This window comes from Pelodiscus sinensis, chromosome 2, assembly GCF_052426305.1.
Source record: "Pelodiscus sinensis isolate ZL-2025 chromosome 2, ASM5242630v1, whole genome shotgun sequence".
NCBI lineage: Eukaryota > Metazoa > Chordata > Testudines > Trionychidae > Pelodiscus > Pelodiscus sinensis.
Window position 1 is genome coordinate 229240936 of NC_143053.1, and position 23881 is coordinate 229264816.

General features: G+C 43.7%; 1 protein-coding gene across 2 annotated transcripts in view; it reads right to left on the reverse strand.

The window, feature by feature from the left end:
* Nucleotides 1–23881, reverse strand: part of MKX (mohawk homeobox) — a 122076-nt gene that overhangs the window by 28605 nt on the left and 69590 nt on the right. The window lies entirely within an intron of this gene.

Genomic DNA, 23881 nt, shown 5'->3' on the forward strand with positions numbered 1-23881 from the left:
TTATTTATACCCTCAGCTTTCCAAGAGCAAAAGGAGGGGCTGCTTTCCAAATTCAGATCCTTTATGTGCTTGAAAAGTATGCTCTCCAAGTAGTTCATCAGCTCCTCTAACCTAAACTCCTATGTACTGTGTTCAAGAGTGCATGTATTTTCTATGCATGCAGAATACAAACAAGCTGGTATTTTACTTATCAGAATTTAATCAAAACTTCAACAAATTACTTCATATTGAAGTAATCGCTACCGAAGGCTCTTCATATAATCACTCAAAAAGCTTTTACTGGGGAGCTAAATAGTTCAATAACACTAATTAATTGTGTTTCTTGGGCAACTGAGACCATATAAGTGGAAAGGTGGTTCTGGTACATTTCCCACTACATTGATTTTCACATTTCTGGAACACATTTTCCCCTAATACTCATTAGTGTGCAGAGAAAAGAGCTGGAAAGGCATAGTAGAAGGATGGCATTCCTGAAATATGATTTGAGATTTCTACTAGCTTTGCAGTGTTTGCCAGAAATTCAAATTCTGGCAAATTACTTAGCCCTTCTAGGCTGTTTGCCCAATAGGCTGAAAGGAAAAAACCCCAGCAAGCCTAAAAATCTGCTAATATTTATGTACCACTATATGATTCAGTTGTTTTATTACAGAGTGAGAGTGACATGAGAAAGAGGGATGGAAATTCTGTGAGTCCAGAGGAAAAAAACATAAGTATTTGAAAGTGTTACTGTTAGAGTTTTAAAGGTGGTAATTAAACCACCCCGAGACTTACAAGTTTGAAGAGGCTGAGAGAGAGAAAATGAACATGATTGCTCTCTGGGGGTTTTCAAAGCTCTACTTTCTACTCGCTTCTGAAAGTCCACAAAGAGGTACAAAGAAAGTGCTTTTCCCACTTGAGCACTGTTGTTTGGTGATTCATGAAGCTTTCTCCCCTGACTGAAGTGGACATCTCTCAGTTATATACCCCAGGGCTTCACAGCTCCAAAGGGAAAGAAAGCTGTCTGAAAGAAAGTATTACAAATTTAAAGGCCTTGTGAGGTCTTTAAACTTTTTAGATCAGTAGAACATTACTCAAAATACAATAAAATATTCTTGTGAGTAAATGGATTGTTATAGTCTGTGGCATGAAAAAGTAAATAAAAAAGGCTGACTTGGCTGGAATCCCTACTGGAGGTTGTAGGCTCAGATTCCTGTTTCAAGGCCCCCATGTTCCAGGCTGTGTCTACATTTTCAGGCCCTGAGCATTTCTCTGTCTTTCCTTATTAAGTTACATATAATAAGAGGAACTAAACCTGCACTTAAAAACACACACTCTGCTCATCCAGTTTTGTCTTATTCTTCCTTTCCTGCCCCAGTCTTCCCACTGTGACCCCTCTTTTAGTCTCAGCTGCCAAGTGTCTGGTCCTAGCTATTCTGCTGGTAGCATGACATAGAAGGGAGTAAAAGGATAATAGTGCCATATGGCACAACTAGTTTATGTTCCTAACTTAATTCTCAAAAACAGACTCCAAGAGCTGGAGGTGTGCTGCAAATACCTTCCCAGTTAATTCTTTGACAGAGGGGCATCACATGGGGTCAGATTTCAGTCGGTGTTAAACAGCAGAGATCCATTGACACCAACAGAGTTATGCCAGTTTACAGCAACTGAGGCTCTGGGCCCCAATTTTTATACACAGTGTTTAATGTGACTTTCACTCTAGGTAAAAGTAGGCAATCAGTGTCTGTAACCTACTCCTCTCTCTCCCTCCCTATGGAATTCTCTAATGTTTGGCTATTATTAACAAGAAAATGAAGGTTGCAGACCATGAATTCGGTCATAGCCCAGGAATTATGATGCACCCGAATATCTGTAGAAGAACTATGAGGAATCCTGTGGCTCCTTAAAAACTAAGGGTATGTCTACACTACCCTCCTAGTTCGAACTAGGAGGGTAATGTATGCATACCGCACTTGCTAATGAAGCCCGGGATTTGAATTTCCCGGGCTTCATTAGCATAAGCGGGGAGCCGCCATTTTTAAATCCCCGCTGCTTCGAACCCCGTGTAGCGCGGCTACACGGGGCTCGAACTAGGTAGTTCGGACTAGGGTGCCTATTCCGAACTACCGGTACTCCTCGTTTCACGAGTTCTAATTTGATCATGTTAAATTTGCAAATGAATTGCAGCTCTGTTGTTTCTCTTGATAGTCTGGTTTTGAGGGGTTTTTTTTAAAGGATGTTTACTTTTAATTCTGTTACTGCAGTGGTCTCCAACCTTTTAAAGCACATGTTCACTTTCTGAATTTAAGTCAACTAAGGATCTACTTCACATCCAAATACCCTTGATCTGCCTTCTTCCCCGTCCTTTCTCCTATTCCACTCATATTTGTTCATTTTTTTAAATTGTATCCTTTGGTATATATGGTTGTGACTACTTTCTTCCACTATTTGATCTGAGGAAGTGGGTCTGGCCCACGAAAGCTCACATCTAATAAACCATCTTGTTAGTCTTTAAAGTGCTACATTGTCCTGCATTTTGCTTCATTGTCCAAGGCGCTGTTCTGCTCACTCCACAGAGATGGGGTATAGGAGCAGGGGCAAGGGGATACCCTGATATTAGCACTCCCCTCTTCCACCTCCCCCATCCTGTATAGCAAGCTGGAGGCTCCCAGGGGTCAGCTCCAAAGCAGAGGGTAAGAGCAACATGGCAGGGGGAGGAGGAAGGGCAACTGAAGTGCAGGCATTTGATAGTCTCATGACCAAACCAGTCAGGATCACCTGTCAGAGGCTCCAAGATCTACTGCTAGATTCTAATCTGCTGGTTGGTAACCACTGTGGTACTGACTGTTCAGGGAGGTTAAAGTGTTCTCCTATTGGTTTTGTATGTTACCTTTCTTATTCAAAAGGGCCAGAAGTCTGTGCAATGGAATGTTTGACTCAACACCAAGAAATGTAACATACAAAATGGAATGTGCTACTTGGACATTAAGAAAGGTTTTTACCCACAAAAGCTTATGCCAAATAAATCTGTTATTCTTTAAGGTGCCACAAGACTCCTTGTTGTTTGTACAGATGCAGGCTAACACAGCTACCCCTTTAAGACTCGCAGAAGAACTGGCATTTTAATTGTAGCATGGTATATTCAAAGAAAATATCACATAAAATCATCAGTTACTATTGAAAACAAGTTGACAAAGGACATGTGTTGACACTGATATTAGAGATGTCTGTGGAATGGAAGAACTGATGAACATAAGTCCAAAAACTTAGCAACATGTCTCTGTCATGTGAAGACATATGTGTGCTCATTGGAATTTGTGCATGAGGCTTGTCCTGCAAAAGGATACTCTGGCATCCATTTTAACCTGTATAATATACTTGTGAGCTGTCACTTGTCCTGGTCTCCCAAGATCTGTCTGCACCTCTTTGCTATTGTGCTTTATGAATCATCCCCAGTATGCAAATGTCCTCCTCCTGGGGGACTCCGATGTAGAGTCATGAGCTGGTGTTTCAATAAGATAACAAGTTACTTAAGCCTTTGTACATACGTTGGGTTTCTCTCAGGCCAGATAAGGCTCATTTTGTTGTTTTTTCTAAATGTCTGGTGGCTGGATGGTGTAGTGCTGATTTAATATGACCCCCTTCCCCATTGCACTGCAAAAGAGTTTTGAACCAAGAGCCACCCCACCTTGTGCTGTGCTCTCAGAGACCCCCACATTCCCAGTTATAGGTTCACCATTCTCAGTTGAAACAAAAAACAGGGCTATGTAGCACATAAAAGACTAACAAGATGGTTTATTATGTGATGAGACAGTGTAGTTTCTGTTGGTATTCCGAGGTGGGATTAGAGGAGAGAGGTTTGTAAAATGTGGTGTTGGAGAGTAGTCTGGCACACCTCTCTCCTTTGGTCCCACCTTGGAATACCAACAAAAACTACACTGTCTCCTTAAAAGCCTCCCTACAGTTACTCGGGAACAAATCCGCATAGAAACACCTTCTGAACCGCGACTAGGACTGTTCTATCTGCTTCCCAAAATCCATAAACCTGGACACCCCAGATGTCCCATCATCTCAGGTATTGTCACGCTCACTACTGGTTTATCCAGCTTTGTAGACTCTCTTCTCAAACGCTACGCAACCAACACCCCCAGCTATCTCTGAGATACTACTGACTTCCTAAGGAAACTACAAAACATCAATAACCTCCCCGATAACACCCTCCTTGCCACCATGGACGTAGAAGCTCTATACACCAACATCCCACATGAAGACAGATTACAAGCAATTAGAAACACTATCCCAGAGGACACCACTGCCAATCTGACAGCAGACCTATGTAACTTTGTTCTCACCCACAATTATTTCCAGTTTGAGAACAACTTATACCTCCAGATCAGTGGCACAGCCATGGGTACACGCATGGCCCCACAGTACGCTAACATCTTTATGGCTGACTTAAAACAACGTTTCCTCAGCTCTTGTCCCCTTTTGCCACCTCTCTACTTATGCTACATTGATGACATCTTTATGATCTGGACACATGGCCAAGAAACACTGGAGGCATTCCACAGAGATTTTAACAACCTACACCCCACCATCAATCTCAGCCTGGACCATTCTACATGAGAGATCCATTTCTTGGACACCACAGTACAAATCACCAATGGAAAATTAGACACCACTCTACAGAAAACCCACCGACTCATACAGTTACCTACATGCCTCCAGCTCCCATCCAGAACACACCATACGATCCATCGTCTATAGCCAAGCCATTCGATACAATCGCGTCTTCTCTAATCCCACTGACAGAAACCAGAAACTTCAGGATCTCTACCAAGCATTTATAAACCTCAACTACCCACCCAGAGAAATAAAAAAACAAATTGAAAGAGCCAGACGAATACCTAGAAACCATCTACTTCAAGACAGACCCAAGAAAACCAACCATAGAACACCACTTATCATCCCTACAGCCCCCAACTTAAACCTGTCCAACACATTATCAATAAACTACAACCTATACTGGAACAGGATACTAAACTCCGAGAGGCTCTGGGAGACAGACCTATAGTCTCCTAGGGTATGTCTACACTACAGCACTAATTCGAACTAACTAACTAACTAAGCTCATTCGAATTAGCGCATCTAGACTTAAAAACTAGTTCGAATTAGCGTTTTGCTAATTCGAACTAGCATGTCCACACTGAGTGGACCCTGAACTGAGGTTAAGGATGGCCGGAAGCAGTACTGGCAGGGCATCAGATTAGGACTTAGAGCGTGGAGCTGCTGTCTCAGGCTAGCCGAGGGCTGTGCTTAAAGGGACCCAACCCCCACCCCGGACAGATAGTTCTCAGGGGTTCCCCACTTGCAAAGCAGTCCTGGCTTGGAGTGCCCTGAGTGCCCACATTCGGCACATCACAGCACTCGGCCATCAGCCCGGCTGCACTTGCCGCAGGCTGCCATCTGGAGGGGGGGGTCAATCGAGGGGCTTCAGGAGAGTTTCCACCCCAAGGAGCCTGCAGAGCCAGCCCAGTCCTCCCCATCGGGGACTCGTACCCCATTCCTCCCTCACCTCCTTCCACTTACCCCTCCCTAGCCCCCCTTCCTCATGTACAAAATAAAGGACACGTGTGTTCAAAAATAGAAACTCTATTGAACAAAACTGGGGGAGACTGGGAAAAGGAGGTGGGAGAGGGGAAGAGAAAGGATGGGAGAGGGGAGGGCAACTAAAATGATCAGGGGTTTGGAACAGGTCCCATATGAAGAGAGGCTAAAGAGACTGGGACTTTTCAGCTTAGAAAAGAGGAGACTGAGGGGAGATATGATAGAGGTCTATAAAAGCATGAGTGGGGTGGAGAGGGTGCATAAAGAAAGGTTCTTCATTAGTTCACATAATAGAAGAACTAGAGGACACCAAATGAAATGAATGATTAGCAGGCTTCAAACTGATAAGCGAAAGTTCTTGTTCACAAAGCAAATAGTCAACCTGCGGAACTCCGTGCTGCAGGAGGCTGTGAAGGCTAGAACTAGAACAGAGTTTAAAGAGAAGTGAGATAAAGTCATGGAGGTTGGGTCCATGGAGCGGTATTAGCCAGGGGGTAGAAATGGTGTCCCTGGCCTCTGTTTGTGGAAGGCTGGAGATGGATGGCATGAGACAAATGGCTTTGTCATTGTCTTCGGTCCATCCCCTCCAGGGTACCTAGTGTTGGCTGCTGTCGGCAGACAGGCTACTGGGCTAGATGGACCTTTGGTCTGACCCAGTACCGCCATTCTAAACTCAGGGCTCAGGGTCGGGGGTCTCAGTGGACCACCTTGATTTTCATGCCAACCTGCTCCTGGGTGGCCAGGCTGGCAGCTATCCTGCCCTAGACGGCCACTTTCCTGTGCCTAGTGCGGAGGTCATGAATGAGGTCCACGATGTCTGCACTAGACCAGGCGGGCGCCCGCCTCTTGCAGACCTGGGCAGGCTCCTGGGAGCCGCCAGCCTGGTCCCGGGAAGAGGCACAGGGCTGGGTGGCAGCGGGTGGCTGGCTCGAGCTGTGCTAGGTGCAGGGTCTGCTGGCTGGGTGCTGGCAGGCTTGCACCTGGCATGGGCACCGTAGCCAGCCCATGCCCCTTTAAGGGCTCCGGGGCCGGGAGAGGGGCAGAAGAGTTTCCCTGGTGGTGCCCAGAGTGGCCACCAGGGAAAGCTGGGGAGGGCTAGCCTCCCACTAGTTCGAATTAAGTGGCTACACAGCCCTTAATTGGAACTAGTTAATTCGCACTAGGTGTTAGTCCTCGTGGAATGAGGTTTACCTAGTTTGAATTAAGCGCTCTGCTAGTTCGAATTAAGTTCGAACTAGCTGTTTGCCTGTGTAGCGCCTATCAAAGTTAATTCGAACTAACGTCTGTTAGTTCGAATTAACTTTGTAGTGTAGACATACCCCTATAGACAACCACCTAACCTCAAGATGATTCTTACCAACAACCACAGGACATACCACACTAATACCAATGCTGGAACCTTCCCTTGCAACAAACCCCGTTGCCAGCTTTGTCCACATATTCACTCTGCTGATACCATTATTGGACCTAACCAATTGAGTTATAAGATCAAGAACACATATTCCTGCTCATCCAGAAATATAATTTATGCTATCATGTGCCGAAAGTGGCCGTCTGCTATGTACATTGGACAAACGTCTCAGACACTTTGCCAAAGAATCAATTCCCACAAAACAGATATTAGACAGGATCACAAAGAAAAAAGAGTTTCTTGCCATTTCAACCAGAAAGGGCATTGTCTCAACGACTTGATTACCTGCATCTTGCTTCAAAGACCTTTTAACACCAGACTTGAAAGAGAATCCCCTGAACTGTCATTCATGCTTAAATTCGACACTTTACACCTAGGTCTAAACAAAGACATTAATTATCTTACCCATTACAAAGATAGCTTCCCCAATTATCACCTCTAATATCATTAGCTCTCAGACATTTACCTCCCTCCTCATCCCCCTTCTGTTCTGAAATTTGATTTGTCCTTTTCATATGTGTTCATTTTTTTGATCGTATCCTTTGGTATATATGGTTGTGCCAATTTTCTTCCACTATTTGATCTGAGGAAGTGGGTCTGGCCCATGAAAGCTCATCACCTAATAAACCATCTTGTTAGTCTTTTAAGTCCTGTTTTTTGTCTACATCAGACTAACACGGCTACATTTCTATCACCATTCTCGGTGACAGCTTCTCTCTTCTGACTTGGGGCCAAATGTGCCAGACTCCCAAAACAGGCCCTGTTCACAGTGGCAACACACAGTGTGGTCACATTCCCCAAACCCATAATTAAGGAAACTTTTAACACTTTGGGAGCATTGTTTGATTTCACATACACCTAATTATGAAAGGTGAATGTGTGCCAAACCTCTGGGGTTTACAGCACAAAGGAATCCACCTCATAGGACTAGTGATGAATGTTCCCTCTAGTCGTTTCCATCCATGTGCAGAATAAAAATGTTATGTGCACTGAGGCATGTGTGAATGTGCACCACCAGTAGAAACAAAAACTAGGTGTGGGTGCTCTGCTAATCAGCTGGGTGGCATTTGAATTTCCCCTGAATGGCCACACAAGCACAGCTTACAGGGAACACTGCTAGTCATTTTACCATAGCTCACCAGGTCTGTAGACAGCTGCTCATTTCCCAAGAAAGGAGGGACATTAGAGAGAGACACTTTAACAGCAGGTGTTGAGAGGGGCACTAATGAGACAAAAGCACCGCACACAATCCCCTCCACAACCACTTGCTCAACCAGGTAAAACATGCAATAACAGCCTCACACATACCAGAGATATACCTCACATGTTTAAACTCAGTCACCTCCTCCCCAGCTAGCACATGCTCCTCCTCAGAGGCAGAGTATGGAGCTAAAACCCTGGGTGGGTTAAATCCTCTGACACCACAGAAACAGATCTCTGTCCCCTGGGGTGGCCATGGCAGCTAAGATGGCTGAGAAGGCTGCTAACACGCAGGAAAGCCTGAAACCCCACTTCAACCATAAAGCTAAGCACATACAAAAAACCCAAAACCCCATTTCCTCACAACAACAACAACAAAGATAGAAAGAAAGAGAAAGAGAAAGAGAGAGAGAGAGAGAGAGAGAGAGAGAGAACAGCAAAGCACACCCACTTTCAGCCTCCCTCTCAAACACTCCCACATTCCTTAGAGTATTAGGTACACAGTTATACCGTGACTGTGAAGAATGCAGCTGGAATACAAGAGGAACAGAAATTGCAGAAACGTAGACTAAGTCTTCACTAGAAATGATGCAGCTGCACTATAGTCTGTCCCAAAGAGCTTGTGATGTAAAATGAAATACAATATACATGGAGTGTAGTGATTGGAAGATACATGGAGTGCAGGGCCTTAGGTATTTCCTTGATCTAAAAGATTTAAAACTGTAGTTAGATGAAGAATGAAGAATCTATTACTTCAATAATACCAGAAAGAAACTAAATATATTCATAGTTTTCAGGAACCAGAACATCCACCATGGTCTTAACCTTTGTCGGTACCTTGTGAAAACCGTTAAATCACCCATATATTTTAGGGAACGCTGGAAAACTTTGCATTTGCTATTATGAGCTCTCAAACTATAATGCTCAGCATACTGATACCCTGGCATTATTTGCATGTATCAGTAAGCCTGACACAGGTCAGTTTTGCTAAGCATTTGACCTATGGCTAAAGAAGAAGTGATATTAGGAAGTAGATTTGAGTCTGAACAAAATACTAGATTCCTAGTCACCATGATCTCTCCACAAACTGAAATGGTAGCATAATGGAGAATTGCCCATTTTATTAGCCAATAAAGAATTCATGCCTTGATCAAATGTTTAAGATCTGCTTCAACATTTGGTCTGATGATATATGGTTCTATTCCCACCTTGCATCGCCAGATTAGTTGTCTGATTTACTGGTCAGCTCACAGAGATGCCTTTCATGTTCCCCTTAAAAGCACCAGCTGTTTGTGCAGCACTGCAGGTGGGCCTTGTAACTGACTCGCTGTCCTGAAGAGCCCCCTTCTGGCTCCTTGCAGCATTTCCACAACTCTGCCTCAGCTTTTCATCCAGATTCTGGTTGGCCAGAACTGAAATGGCATGGCAATGGCACACTCTAGTCCCAAACCTTCTGGAATACCACTGTATTTACAGTCTCAGGTCATTCTCTTATGATACCCTTCCCATATAGTCTCCTCCCACATCTTCTGTCCCTCCTCGGTCTCTCTTCAAATCTGGTCTTGCTGCCAAATGGCATGGAACAACAAATACCGCTTTATTTCATCCCTGTAGGGCTTGAAATTTCAATCTCTCTTCATTCCCCGCACCTCAGTCCTCTGTTCTGTTCTCAGTATGTTGACTCGCAGGGCTCAAGTTTTGTTGTTTCCCAGGGCCTACAAGCTGGAGCTAATCCAGCTTTTCTATAGCACCTTATGCATGGTTGTTCCCCATCCTCTTCTCTCAGGAGGGGATACAAGGCTGCATCTCTTCTGGGTCTTGTCCATCTGCCCCGAGAGTCTTCCCTTGAGTCTTCAGGTATACCAGGTGTACGCTCTCCAGGTGTACCTGGATTCTCTGAATCTAATTAACCCCTTCTCCTGTGTGCAGTTTAGACACCCCATCACAGACTATTTCACTTTTCATCATTGTCATGCAAAGGTCTAGCCAATTCTTATAGCTCCTTTGGATCAGCAAGGATGGATCATCCTTCATGACAAAGAAGGGCAATCTAGTTGTTTGTGACTGTTGGACATGAGAGGCAATTTGCGTTGCAAATTATGTAGCTCACAGAGGAAGGTGACTGACTTTGCTATCACTACTGCACCAGATAATGGAATTTACCCAGAAATACAAAAAGGCCTGCAATAGTGAAGACATGCAACTTTGTTTATTTTTGTTGTTTCTCTGTCTGGCTCTATTCCCTTTCATTGGCTTTTACCTTCCATTCTTGTCTTTCTATGCCCGTTTACTACCTCTTGCCTGCAGCCATATCCTTATGCCTAAATATGCAGTCAACATGTCCTGTTTCACCCTGCTGCCAGCCCATTTGCATGCCAGGTTTTTGCTTCTGAATGACTCTCTTGTCACATCTGAAGTAGTGACATGGGACCTGAAAATTCTGCTAACTTGTGAACTTTATTAGACATATTCACCACTTGGGATTCTCTTGCAGCCATAACTTTGACCTTGAGATATGACATGCCGCACTCAGACAAGAGGTGCTTGTTTCTGTATCACTTAACTACATGGCCCAGCCTATTAAAGAGGGCATCAGTTAACACTGTGTTCAACATGATTAAGGCATCAGTAAACTGTCAAGTTATTCCTTCCACTTCTTGGCTTCGTCTATGTAATTGGAATCCCTCAGTGCTCACCAGTGGCTGTGGAGCTTTATAGGATCTCTACATGTGCTTTTGTTCCTGGCACATCTGTCTGCATTAGACTCCATAACAGAGTAAAAGTTTTATTCCCTGTGCTATTCAGCAGACTGAATACAATCTGATCTTTCAGAAAAGCACATGCAGCTACATAATATTCAAAAGGGCATGATCTCCACATTCTTATCAACAAATACTGCCACTATGGTGACTTATGTTCAAACCAATACGTTTGATGGGAACAAAGTGTATGTATCTAGGTCCAAAAATCTCTGTCTGAAGATCCAATCAGTTGCATCTAAATGAACATTTTCTTGATTCTGGAAATTTCACCTTTGCTTTAAATATGCATCTCTCTCTTCCTCTCTGCTTCCTTTCCTCTTCTTCAAGTATTTTGTTTTCCATCAAGGAGCAAATCTCACCTCTTATTTGGAGAATGGAAAGCTGGAGGAATTTTTGGCAAATCAAAATGAAATGTTTCCATTTCAATTTTGACCATTTAAAGATGTTTTCATTTTTTAAAATAAAATGAAAGAAAATAGAATATTTCATTGTGACATTTTTATTTTTAGATTATTGTTTAACTAAACAATTCAATGAAAGCAACATGATCCCTGAAACAGCTGAATATTGCTGAATCTGCATTTTTCAACAAAAAACATCTCAGACAAAAGTTTTCACCTTGTTTCTTAACACTGTTAAGTCAGAGAAGTAAACATACTCTAATAAAAGAATACACTAATGGTGAGTTATCAATGGAATAGTCTGATAGGGTATTGAGCAACAAATGGTAGATGGTTGGTGTCACCCCGCACTTTTAAGGTAGACTGTTCTGGTGCACTATCCATATTCTGGAAAGCTATCCTGCCTACTAATACACAATGCAACCCCTACCAAAAGTGGATGTTAGCGATCTACCCCAAGAGATTGGAGTAAGGGTATGGTTGTGGGCTTAGGTCTCTGATCAGTGCATATTATGCATGTCTGGTCCACAGAGGGCATAAGTGTTATGGTGCCCAAGTGCTGTGTTGGGCTGTTTAACTCAAGCTGCAGAAACTCAGGCTTTTAGCTCTGGAGATTTCTGGTTCAATTCTAGTGTGTTGGTCAAAGAGGTTAGAGCCCACGTAAAAGGGCCATGGCTGCACCTTAAAGTACTATATGCTTTATAGTTTTTGCCCACCCACCATGAGGCATTCTGAAAAGATGAAATTCACCTTTGTATAACATTTATAGTAGTCTAGTCTAGATATGTCTAAACTGCAGTCATCTTGAGATAGAGCTCCTACACGAGCAATGAAAGGGTCATTGTAATGGACTATGGATGACAAGAAGCCCACAAAATTCAAAAATTTTCCAAAGATTTTTAGTAATATTTTTAAAAAATTAATAATTCCGGAGCTTGTTTTTGTTAAAATTGAAATTGAGGGAAAACTTGCATTGGCTTTAGTAGAAGCAGAATCTGGAAACATTTAAAATTTCATGACAGAAAAATAAGTTTGATGATAACTTTTTATCCATTTAAATGCACATGCAACATTTTGAAGTCCTTTATGACATGGCCTTGAATTTGAGTCAATTAAGAAAAAAAGAATGAGTACTAGAAAACACTTCCCAGTTTAGAAAAATGTAACCAATCATCCTCAATCTGCAGAAGACTTTTTTCTTTTTGTTCTTGTAAAACAAGTTTTAAAAATTACAGTTGGCATTTAGTTTCTGTGCTACCATTTTGTTGCTGTTGAGGGAATGTAACAAGAAGTAGCTAAGTATTAGTTTACATAATAATGTTTCCACATGTCCATATTTAATGTCCAGTTGTAAATCCATGTTCCACTAAATCCCACGCTCATGCTGCTACATGTCCCTGTGAAACAGATACAGGGAATATTTCATGTTATAAATTGGGTATAGAATTCCCATCACAGTTGTCCACGAGGAAATTGCAAAAAGGTTTCAACCACCCTCCTCGTATTTTGGTTTCTAAAGGGGCCCTGAGTAATGCTTTTTAGCCTATATTGAATGTAGTGATTTATTTATAGTTTTTCACACAGTTAAGGCTTTTATTTTAAGTTGTCTTGGTTAATATAGAATTTGTGGAAATGTGTTTTTTTTTATAAGAAACAAGCTTGGTTTTTATTTAGAAGGGGTAGAGTGCATGTAAATGTATATCTAGCAGTGTAACATGCTACACATTTCAAACAAATGACAAACACTTTGAACATGTTCAGTAAGAGCATAACTTTTAGCTATGGACATATGGATCTACCTATGCTATTAAGTCAACCTTGTCCAATCTTCTCTGATTAAAGTCTTTATACTACTCATTCACAGACATCCTACTAAGCTGATATCTGTTCCAAGAATATAGCCAATTATTTATAAAACTTTGACATTTCCAAGTTTTGCTTTACAGGAATAAAGGTTTGGGTCACTTTCAACCATGTTTTCTAAATTGACAGTTTATGTTGGTTTCACTATCAATAAAATATTGCAATCAATGTATGACCACCTAGAAATTTATGGTTGTCATTTTGCTGCTCACCATGACCATTCAGAAATTCATATACTACAGGCTGGACCTCCCTGCTCCGACACCCTTGGGACCTCACAGGTCCCAAATGAGGGAGTTTTCCAGATCAGGGGAGGTCAATTCTATTCCACTTCTGCTTGGACCCTGGGCTCTCCCAGGGTCCACCAGCAGACCTAGTGAAGCTCCCTTGCTCCCAGGTCACTGGCTTCCAGCTCCCTGGCCAGCCCCCACTGCTGCAGCTCTGCTGCCCTGGGGCTATCAGGCTCCGCTCACCCTAGGGCTGCCACAGATCCAATGTCCAGGGACTGCTGGGACTCCACTGTCCCAGGGCCATCACGGCTGGGCTGCTGCAGCTCTCAGGTACCAACACTGCCACAGCGCCAGGGTGCCAGGGCTGCTATGGCTTTGTGGCTGCTAGGGAGCAGCTACTGGACTCTGTTATCTCCCGGCCACTGCAGCTTCCTGATTCCAGCACTGCTAGGACATGGGGCATTGGGGCTGCCATGGCAACTGTGGTGCCACTCCTCAGAGCTGCCAGGACTCTGCTCCTTGGGGCCACCAGGGCTTCTGCAGCTTCCCTACTCCAGGGCCACTGGAGCTGCCATTGATCTGCTGCTTTGAAGCCACTGGGGCTCTGCTCCTTGGGTCCGCGAGGGCTGCCACGGCTCTGCTGTCCCAGGGCTGCTGTAGCCAATCCCATGGGCCACCTAGCTCCATGGTCCAGGGGCTCTCTGGTCTAGCAATATCCGTGGTCTTGTTGGACCACAGATGTTGCCGAATGACGGAGTCCTGGACAAGAGAAGTTCAACCCATGTTTTGTTGTTGGTTAGCAGTTTAAGTGGAGGCAATACTCCCCTCTTTGAGCTGCTGCTCTGTATTTTCTCTTGCTTCCTCCTTTGCTCCTTGTGATCTTGACCCTTTGTGACATGTAACCCCCCAACTCCAGGATGCCACCTGGTGCACTGGGGTACCACTGAGCCCACCTGTTCCACCAATCTGGGCTCCTTCACTCTGTCCTGCTGAGCCAGGTCTTCAAGTCTCCTTAAGCACACACACAGGTAGGGAACATGTCCAAATGCAGAAAGAAACAAGCACTGAAATCAGCTCTGCATGGGACGATTAAGCTAGTGAATTACTCAAGTGCACGTCATCCTTAGGGTGCAACCCAAAATTGTATTGGCACAGAGAATTCTAGAGTGCAGTCTTATGAAATTCACCCCCTCCTTCAAAGTGACAGAAGATATGTTCTTGCCCCCACAGTTATGAATTCTGCAAACTGAGTTCAGAGAAAACAGAATAAAAGTGTATTAACTTCAAAAAGAACAGCAAACAGATGAAAGCAGACTGCTAACCAAATAAAACAAACATAAAAACTAAGTTTAATACACTAAGGAAACTGGTTACAATAGTAATTTCTCACCCAAAATGCTGTTCTAGACATTTCTTTCATAGGCCAGACACCTTTTCCAGCTTGGGCTCATAATTCCCCCTTTTGCCCCCCACTTCTTCTTGGTTTCTTAGATATTTGCAGCACTTATCCTGGATGGGGATTCAGTAAAGAAAGCACCTAGATTAACTTACTTTCATACCTTAAATAGGATGTATATATAGTGGGAATTATTGTTTCACAGTGTGATCCCCACCCCGTATTACCAGAAAAACACTAGTTGTCAACAATGGAGTCCAGTACCAGGTGACATGATCATATGACCTGACAGTGTCAAAGCAGCCATAAGTCAGGGTTGTTTGCAGCATCCCAGAAAGGAAGGTGAGAGATTAGTATCTTCAAAGTCCTAGGCTATGTCTACACTGCTAGTTTCTTGCGCCAGAGATATGCAAATGAGGCTAAGCGTAGAATCTCGCAGAGCCTCATTTGTATACCTAATAAGCCACCATTTTTGCAGAAGAGGCTCTTGAGCCAGAAGGAGCTGTCTACACTGCCCCTTCTTGCACAAGAAAAACCTTATTGCGCAATGCCGTTATTCCTGAAAATAATCAGCGTAACAGCATTGCGCAAGAGGGGTTTTCTTGTGCAAAAAGGGGCAGTGTAGACAGCTCCTTCTGGCGCAAGAGCCTCTTCTGCAAAAATGGTGGCTCATTAGGTTTGCAAATGAGGCTCAGCGATATTCTACACTTAGCCTCGTTTGCATATTTCTGGTGCAAGAAGCCGCCAGTGTAGACATAGCCCTAGTGTTCCCCCAATGACCCATCCAGGCTCATTGCATTCTGTCTGCTGGGTGTTCTCAGAGGTAAACAATGTTGTAATAGGTTCATGGATAACATACTCAACTTCAGATACAGAAATAATACCTGTATACTAATAGAATAATCATATTTAGTAAATCATAACCTTTCCAATGGTACCTCAGACAATCCATCTCGTATAAAACATATCTTAGGTATCCATGTTATTATTTATAGAGATTTGTTATGATCTTATAGAGCCAGTGTTACACTCTTACCTTCAGGTGTGGAAGAAGAAATTCATGATCTCTTGGCTTTAAACAACAAGCCCTGTAGTTAAGGGTGAGTAGTATCAGAACTTTCTGTGTTTATCTCCTTCTTCTGACTAAATGTCTCCATTTTTCATGAACCTAGGGAGCAGCAGAAGGTCTGAGCTTGCTCCTAAGCCCGTGAATCTCTGATGGCAGCATAACTGTGCTACAAAGCTACCCTTCAACACTAAAAACATTGTTCCTGACAATTTGTTAATCACAAAAACATAACTTTTTTTGAAAAACAGGTATGCAAACTTAGGTTTCCAAGTACATGTTTTGGCCCCTAAATAGGTGGCCTGATGTTCAAAAATGCTGAACACCTAGATGTTTCCAATGACAAGCGTGGAAATTATGGAGTATTAAAAAAATCAGACTATTTATTTGTCAAGTTTCCAGTTCTTCAGCCAGCTCTCTTGGAAGGAGACATGTGTCTCTTCCTCCCTCCTGGACAGGGTATTGCCAGGTTACATAGCAAAGTCAGACTTCCTAAACAGGACTCTCTTACTTTTTTCCATAGACAGGGCACAATAGGTGTAGTTTGACTTCTATATTTGGGGGGACAGCCTCCAGCAAGGCCCAATGAGGCCATGCAGGGGGGAGGGGGGCAGCAAATTCCATGCCTGCTCAAGGCTTGCAGGGATGGGCCTGCTGTATGGTCAACATTGGCCTGTGGAGCTAGGAATCTGCCCTGGTGTTTGATTGGGTCTCACACAGGTATCCCGTTGGGATTTAACTAGGACCACAGGGTGACTAATGCACAGAAGTCTCAGCTGGGGATGGGAATAGGTCCTGGGAATAGGTTACTGCTAGTCAAAGTTCCCTTCTTAAGGGTGACATTTCAAAAGAGAAAGGCTGGAAGTGGGTATTTGCCTTTTTCAACTCCCAAGAGAAGAACACTACTAAACTAATAGTGGATTCTTGTCCTGACCCGCTGTTTAAAAAAAGTCGTATGAAGCTCATACCTCTTTCCAAAGATCACATCAATCATCTCTCCCAGACAATTTACAAACAATCCCACAATAACACAGACACACATTTTAATTTTTAATACAATTTGCTCCTACAATACTTCAACTTAATTCAGTAAGGTTTGGCCAGGGTATTGCAAGAAATTACCTTAGATGTCAAACTATGCATTTAAGAGACTAACTTTGGGCACCTTTTAAAAAAACTATTGGCCCAAAAAGCATAACTAAATTATTTTATTTGAGTAACAGCCCTCATTGGGAATCATTTTCATTTTGCCAACAACCAGCAAACCAAATTCTGAATTACTGTTCTCCTACCTCCAGGCTCAGCAATCATAAAAGGGAAATGTAATCTAGAGGGGGAACCCACAGGTACAGTGTATTCCCTCTGCTTACCAGTTCAGGGTACCCATGAATCTGCTTTCCATGGACATATATGTTGTTCCTCACCTCCCTTTCCAGCAGAGGGTAAGGGTTATGTTGCCTGAGTGACATGTGGATAGCTTGTGAATGTGCCACATGCATTCCAAAGTTTACAGACTGTTGTATCATGCAAGCAAGGTACTAACAAACTTCAACAGCCCTTTATTTAACAAAGGTGAAACCTCTTTACTGCTGCTGCTCCCTTCTGTAGCTCTCACTTAACCCTGGCTCATCTCCTCCCCCCTCCTTCCTGTTTCCTGTGCTTCCAGACTCCCAACAGCCAGTGTTCCCAGTTCTAATAATTACAAGCAGCATCTAAAACACCACACAGACCTGCAGACAGTTCCTATATGAGACTTCCAAATAGGAATAACAGGATCATTAAGGATTAAGATTCCCTCCCTTGGGGCAATTGGAAAGGGGAGAGGAAATTATGCAGCTTCCCTAGACTCCACAAGTGACTCACACACACAAAGCATTTTTTTTTTTGCCATCATTAGGCTCCTCTCTCACCTGCATATCAGCTTGTGAATCCCAAAGATTGCAAGAGACTCCAGGAAGAAAATGGAAAGCTCTGAAAGGGCTGTCTGGCAGGGCAGATCGTTCAAGTGCATCAGCGCTTTCTGAGCTGTAAGTCCCAGCTTATCAAGAACCAACAGCCCCCTATTCAGTGTTAAATCTTTGTCTTTATTTACTAAGTATACAAGGGAAATGTGGTTTCCAAATCAGCTGTTTCTTATACTTTTCTTCATTGCTAATGTAAATCTCAGTGTAGTTACTTACCACGCTACAATTCTGCTACATTGTTTTCCCCAACCAAGCACAGACAGAATAGCACAGGTTACAAAGATACTATCAGAAGAGGGGGGAAAGGACAAAAAGCTTCATTGTGGCTGAACAGAATAACATTATAATCTCAACCCAAGGTGGCACCTGTCTTAGATTGGCAGGTGGTCCAGGGGTATTCGAGTCATCCTGGATTTGGAGGTGAAATCCTATTGTCAAGAGAAATTGCCATCTCTTTGCCAGTAGCAGGAACCAGTGGAGCAGGCAGTGGAGCCAAATTCAGGACTGGCTAAGTTGCACTGAGAAACAACATGGGCTGGTGTGTCTCAGGGTGCACAGGGCCATCTGGAGGACTTCTGGGGATGCTTCTGGCTTACGCCAATGTGCTGTCTCAAAAGGCCTGGTAGACATTGTTAGTTCCATGGAGTGGAAGGGCTAAACAATACATATCCTTCCCAGTGGAAAAGAGACAACAAGAAAACATTCAGGCTGTCTCTACACTGGCCACTTATTCCGGAAAAGCAGCTGCTTTTCCGGAATAACTTGCCAGCTGTCTACACTGGCCGCTTGCTTTTCCGGAAAAGCAATGATGATATAATGTAAAATCGCCATTGTTTTTCTGGAAAAACTATGCTGCTCCCGTTCGGGCAAAAGTCCTTGTTTCCTTCCCATGCCTATGGGTACTGCCCCCCTGAACTCCCATTTGGCTGGGAACAGGAACAGCATGAGGCCTAATCCAAACTAGCTACTCCGTGCCGCGTGTAGCCGCGCGGCACGGGGTTCAAACGAGCTGGCATTTAAAAATGGCGCCGGCCGGCTTCATGCAAATGAAGCCCGGGAAATTCAAATCCCGGGCTTCATTTGCAACTACAGATGACTACATTACCCCTGCTAGTTCGAACTAGCGGGGTAGTGTAGACATACTCTCCGAGGTACTGTTCTATGGCAACACTCTCCTCAGCCCTGCCCTGAGCCTCCCAAGGGGGTGATTTGTGATATGACAGTACCTGTAAGAAATGTAAGTTATTTCCATCCCGAGCAACACCCTTATCACTACCATCATTGCCAGCTTGTCTATAGCATATATTGGGCCAGGAACTGGTGCAGGTGACCTCTCATGCCTTGGAGGGGAGGGTGGTGCTATAAGCACCAGGAGGTCTGATGCTGCCTTAAATGCTTCTGCCATAGTGAGCTGCTGCAGGTCCTCATGGTGTGTGTGTGTGGGGGGGGGGGGGCAGTAAGTGCTGCAGGTCTAGATTTGAGTGGACTCCTCCTCGGGCAAGCGTAGGTGCAAGCCCCACCAATTGGGCACCTGGGAGCTTACTAGCCTCCTAGCGTTTAGACCTGGTTAGGGAACGTCCTCTGTTGGCCTCTTTCTTCTTGTGGGACACCTGGGAGCAAGACCGATTCCTTGCAGAGGTCTGGGTTGAGCGTGCAGAACGGTGGCAGTGTGGAGGGTCTCGAGCAGAGTCCGTCCTCGGTACCGGCTTGCGTGTCAGTGATGCTAGAGCACTGTGCACCAAGAAATTGGCGCTTGGGGCTGCATTCACCACGCTACCTCCATAAGCAAAACTCGGAGGCACTGTTCTCTGTCTTTAAGGGTCCTGGGGCAAAACTCTCTAGAGATCTTACAATCCTCCCTAAGCTGACCCTCAGCAAGATACTTCAAGCACAAAGTATGTGGAACACTTCTAGATATAAGCCTGCCACAGTACAGAGATAGCTTAAGGCCCAGGGACCAAGGTGTACCCCATGCTAAGGAAGGATTGCCCCCCCCCATCCCTCAAAGGAAATGTATGAAAAATCTAGCAAGGCAAACTATAAGCTACTCTCCTGCTAAAGCTAACTATGTACCCACAGTCATATTGCAAAGCACCCACTTGCCAAGGCAAATGCAATGGGGAGCTCCCACCAGCTGCCACAGGTAGTAAGCAGGAACTGGGGATTGGGGGTTAGCAGGGTCCCATACTGAGAGCCATGAAGGCATGATTCCAGGGGGCTGCCTGCACTGACCCCATGGACACTGCTGGAGGATAAAATCTTCCAGCTGTCGGGCAGGCAGCACACACACGATTGGAATTGACATGAACAAGTACACAAAGAAGAATAAAGCACTTCTATGCCTATATAAAGGAAAAATATGCAAATAAACGGCATTTAAGCCATCAGGAAGTCATCATCTTTAGAACGTCATCATCCAAGAAAAGATTCAGTTAGCTTTCCCTAATGTAGAAATAATTTTGTAGCATTTTTGTCTAATGGTAACAAACTGCTCAAGAGAGAGGTAATTTTTGCAACTGAAATATATCAGGAATTAACTGAGGACAACAAATGCCGCAAGAAAATCTATCTTCCCTAAGCATTCTGTGAATCAACCCTAAAAACACCATAGCTTATAATTTGAGGACATCATCAATGACTTTATTTATCAAAAATCATGACACGAAATATTTTAAATTGCACATCACATTAATTTTAACACTGACCTCACAAATACTGCTGGTTGTATTGCTTCAATTAAGAAAGCTGGTCTGTGTAATAACTGTTTTTGTGTTGCTATAGATATTAAGTTTACATAGTTACTCATTAAGAAATCATAGATGAAAGTATGTTAATTTAAAACTTTAATAATGCAGACAAGCTTATTGCAAGATGTGTTTGTTACATTTTTCTATTTTTACAACTTTGCCTTTGTGCATATGCAAACATAAAACTTTTGTATTTATATATTCAGTGTCCTTTCTGAGAAAATAATACATCCATTTTTTTATGATACACTTACACTTGACATAGCTTATGGCCTCAGACTGTCATAATCTGGCCCTCCCTTGTTTGAGAGTTGAGACTGTACGTCTATGTTCATCCTGAATGAGCAAGCAAATACTATGCACCTCACACACTCTCCCACACGTGCTGATGGGAAAGTCATTCTGTCTGCTAGTTTAGCTCCTGCCTTCTCTTAGGAGAATGAGTTTTCCCTGAGAACATGGCTCCTGAGCTCCACAGTGAATTTCCAACAGAGTCATCACAAAGAAGTTCACTGTTCCCAGCGCCACCTATGTGGCCATAGAGAGGTCACTTGTTCGTGTCAAAATAACAAGACGTCATTGTTAGCTCACTGAAGTAACTCTGTGCAAATGTTAACAGGGTTTTCCTGATATGTTCTATACTACATCATAGTGCTGTGAGACATGGACTACCTTGGTTCGACGTGGCAGACATAAATAAATTAATTACGTCTGCTGAACAGGGAGAAAGTGAAGCAAAGATTCAGAGGGTAACAATACAAGAGGCGCTACACTTACAGCACCCCCAGCTTTTGTGGGAAAATATGTAACAGCTGCCTCTATCCTCATGTGCATACCATTTTTCCAGTGGGTATTCTAGGCAGCCATACTATTACTGATGAGAATTTTCCATACACACTTGCCCATTATATGCATTTCTGAAATCTTGCATGTTTTCTAATTCTCTGTGTGTTCCTTTCATTACCTACTACTCCCTGCTTAGTCCCTGGTTGGCTGCCAGCTAGGGTCCAAGAGTAGATGAGGAACACTTTTGCATTTTGCGCTTACAGGCTCAGTAGGATAGATGAGCCTCTGCTGCATAACCACCCAAGGTGATGGTGGCATTTTGAAAACCCATTAGGCTGTGAATGCTCACCTAGATTCAGAGCATCTGGGCAGTGTAGGTAGTCAAAGCAAGTGCTACATTTTCAGAACTTCTAGATCATTGAGTATGGCTTTGAAAATTCCTCTGTTTTAAGAGCATCCATAACAAAGAGCTCCAGTCCCCTGATGTTTACTCCATGGCTTCCTTTGGAACTCATGCTACATAGGCTTTACTAAAATTCACACAGGAAGGCTGTGATAGATCTGGGAATAGAATCAAGGTCTTCTGCAACCCATCTTCCCACCCCCCTATATAACGTGCCTTTACCATAAAGGCAAGACATGCCCCTAATTTGTGGTTATTTACAGCACTATAAATCAAGCATATGCCATGAAGTACCAATAAAAATTGTTTAACATAAGACTTAAATAACTAAACTCTCAACAGCAGCTCATAAAATGAGACTTGGCAGTTCTTATGTAGTTATGGTTAAATTGACAGTGCTTTAGGGAGTTAAGATGGCCAAAAGCAGTAATAGTTAAGAATACAGTGATAGACGGTACAGTCTGTTGGTTAGACAGTCTTTATAGCACATTCCTGAGCCCATCACATGTTGAGAAATGTTAATTAGCACTGAGATGAGAGAATGAAGATATCAGTTAGTGGGAGACTAGACTACTGAAATCATATATCCTTCATCAATATAAGCCTAGACAGAAGAATGAGCTTTGGCATAAAGGGTCCTGTTGCCCTCTGTATGTAATAGGATCTTTTTCAAGTAGGAAGACAAATGGAAGAGGAAGCAAGTCCAAAAGAGGCTGAAAGGGAAAGTCAAACTCTGACAAAGGGATCCAGAGCCCAAATGTAAAAAGACCAGCAAGCATACACAGCTCAATTCCCTTTAAATATTCATGTGTGTGAGGTAAATGAGCCTTGGGCAAGGTCTAACTTCCGCTGCCAATAGCCCAAGCTGATATAACAGAAGCATTTGGAGACTGTTCTATAGCATTTGACATTCCTGTCTCTTTTCCACTTGTGGCAAACTACCTCCCTCCATATTTAGGATGGATTGCCAGATGGCTTAACCAAAAATACTGAAATCCTCCCCCCCCCCCCCAAAAAAAACCCACTGGGGAAAAAATTCTGTTGGGAAAAAAAGGAGGAGGGAGGAGAGGCCAATGTTATTGAGAAAAAAAACAAACCCCTGACAGTTAAGACAAAAATAAATAAATTAAAAAAAAACACAGCATGGCCCCTGTAAGAACAGGGGCTGGGTGCTGCCACTCTTAACACGCTGCCAGTGTAGCTGCAGAGAGAAGGCAACAGCAGCGCTAACTGAGCATGCTCAGTTTCACTAAACATGCTCATTACGCCCTAGGTATGACTTTCTGAGAGGCAGCTGTTTGTGATGCTACACCTCAGGTGGTGGCCATCTTCTCTGCCTTCTCTCCCTGATCTGGACCAGACAGCTTCCCTGCAGAACCAGGTGTGTGGGGGGGGAAGCGGGTGGGTTGGGCCTGGTTGCTTAGGGTTGCCGCATGTCTGGTATTGACCAGGACAGTCTGGTATTTTTGCCCCCTGGCTGGGAAAAAAAATCAGAAAATACCAGACATTTTAGGTGTCCGGTATTTTCTGATTTTTTTTCCCCAGACAGGAGGTGAAAATAGCGGACTGTCTGGGTCAATACTGGACACCTGGCAACCCTATATATTAAACAAGGTGAGGTCAGAGATGGGGCCTAAATCAGATCCACAAACCTACACTTTGAGGGACTTTAAATTCTGTCCCTAGACCAGGATCTGAATTTTGCAATGTCCCTTATCCTGGAGCAAAATGTGCTTAAACTTTGGCATGTTCAAAATCTGGTTCCAAATTCTGCAACATGATCCCACTTCTGGGCTCCATTTCTGTTACAATATGTGAAAGCCAAGCCATGCTGCAGTGCAATACAGCCCTGTGAGCCACACCTAGTCCTCCCCCCCCCCAACCCCAAAAGAGCTCTGAATGCTAGAGGGCACTGGGAGTGTTCAGTGTGTCTCAGTTATAAGGTGGATGTGATTTGGGCCCCTGGGCAAGGTGGGGGCAGGAGGGTGGGGCAGCTCCATGTTTCTTGAAGGAACGGGGCCTCAGGTGGAAGGGGTGGGCCTGGGGCAGTGAGCACACTATGCCAGCCT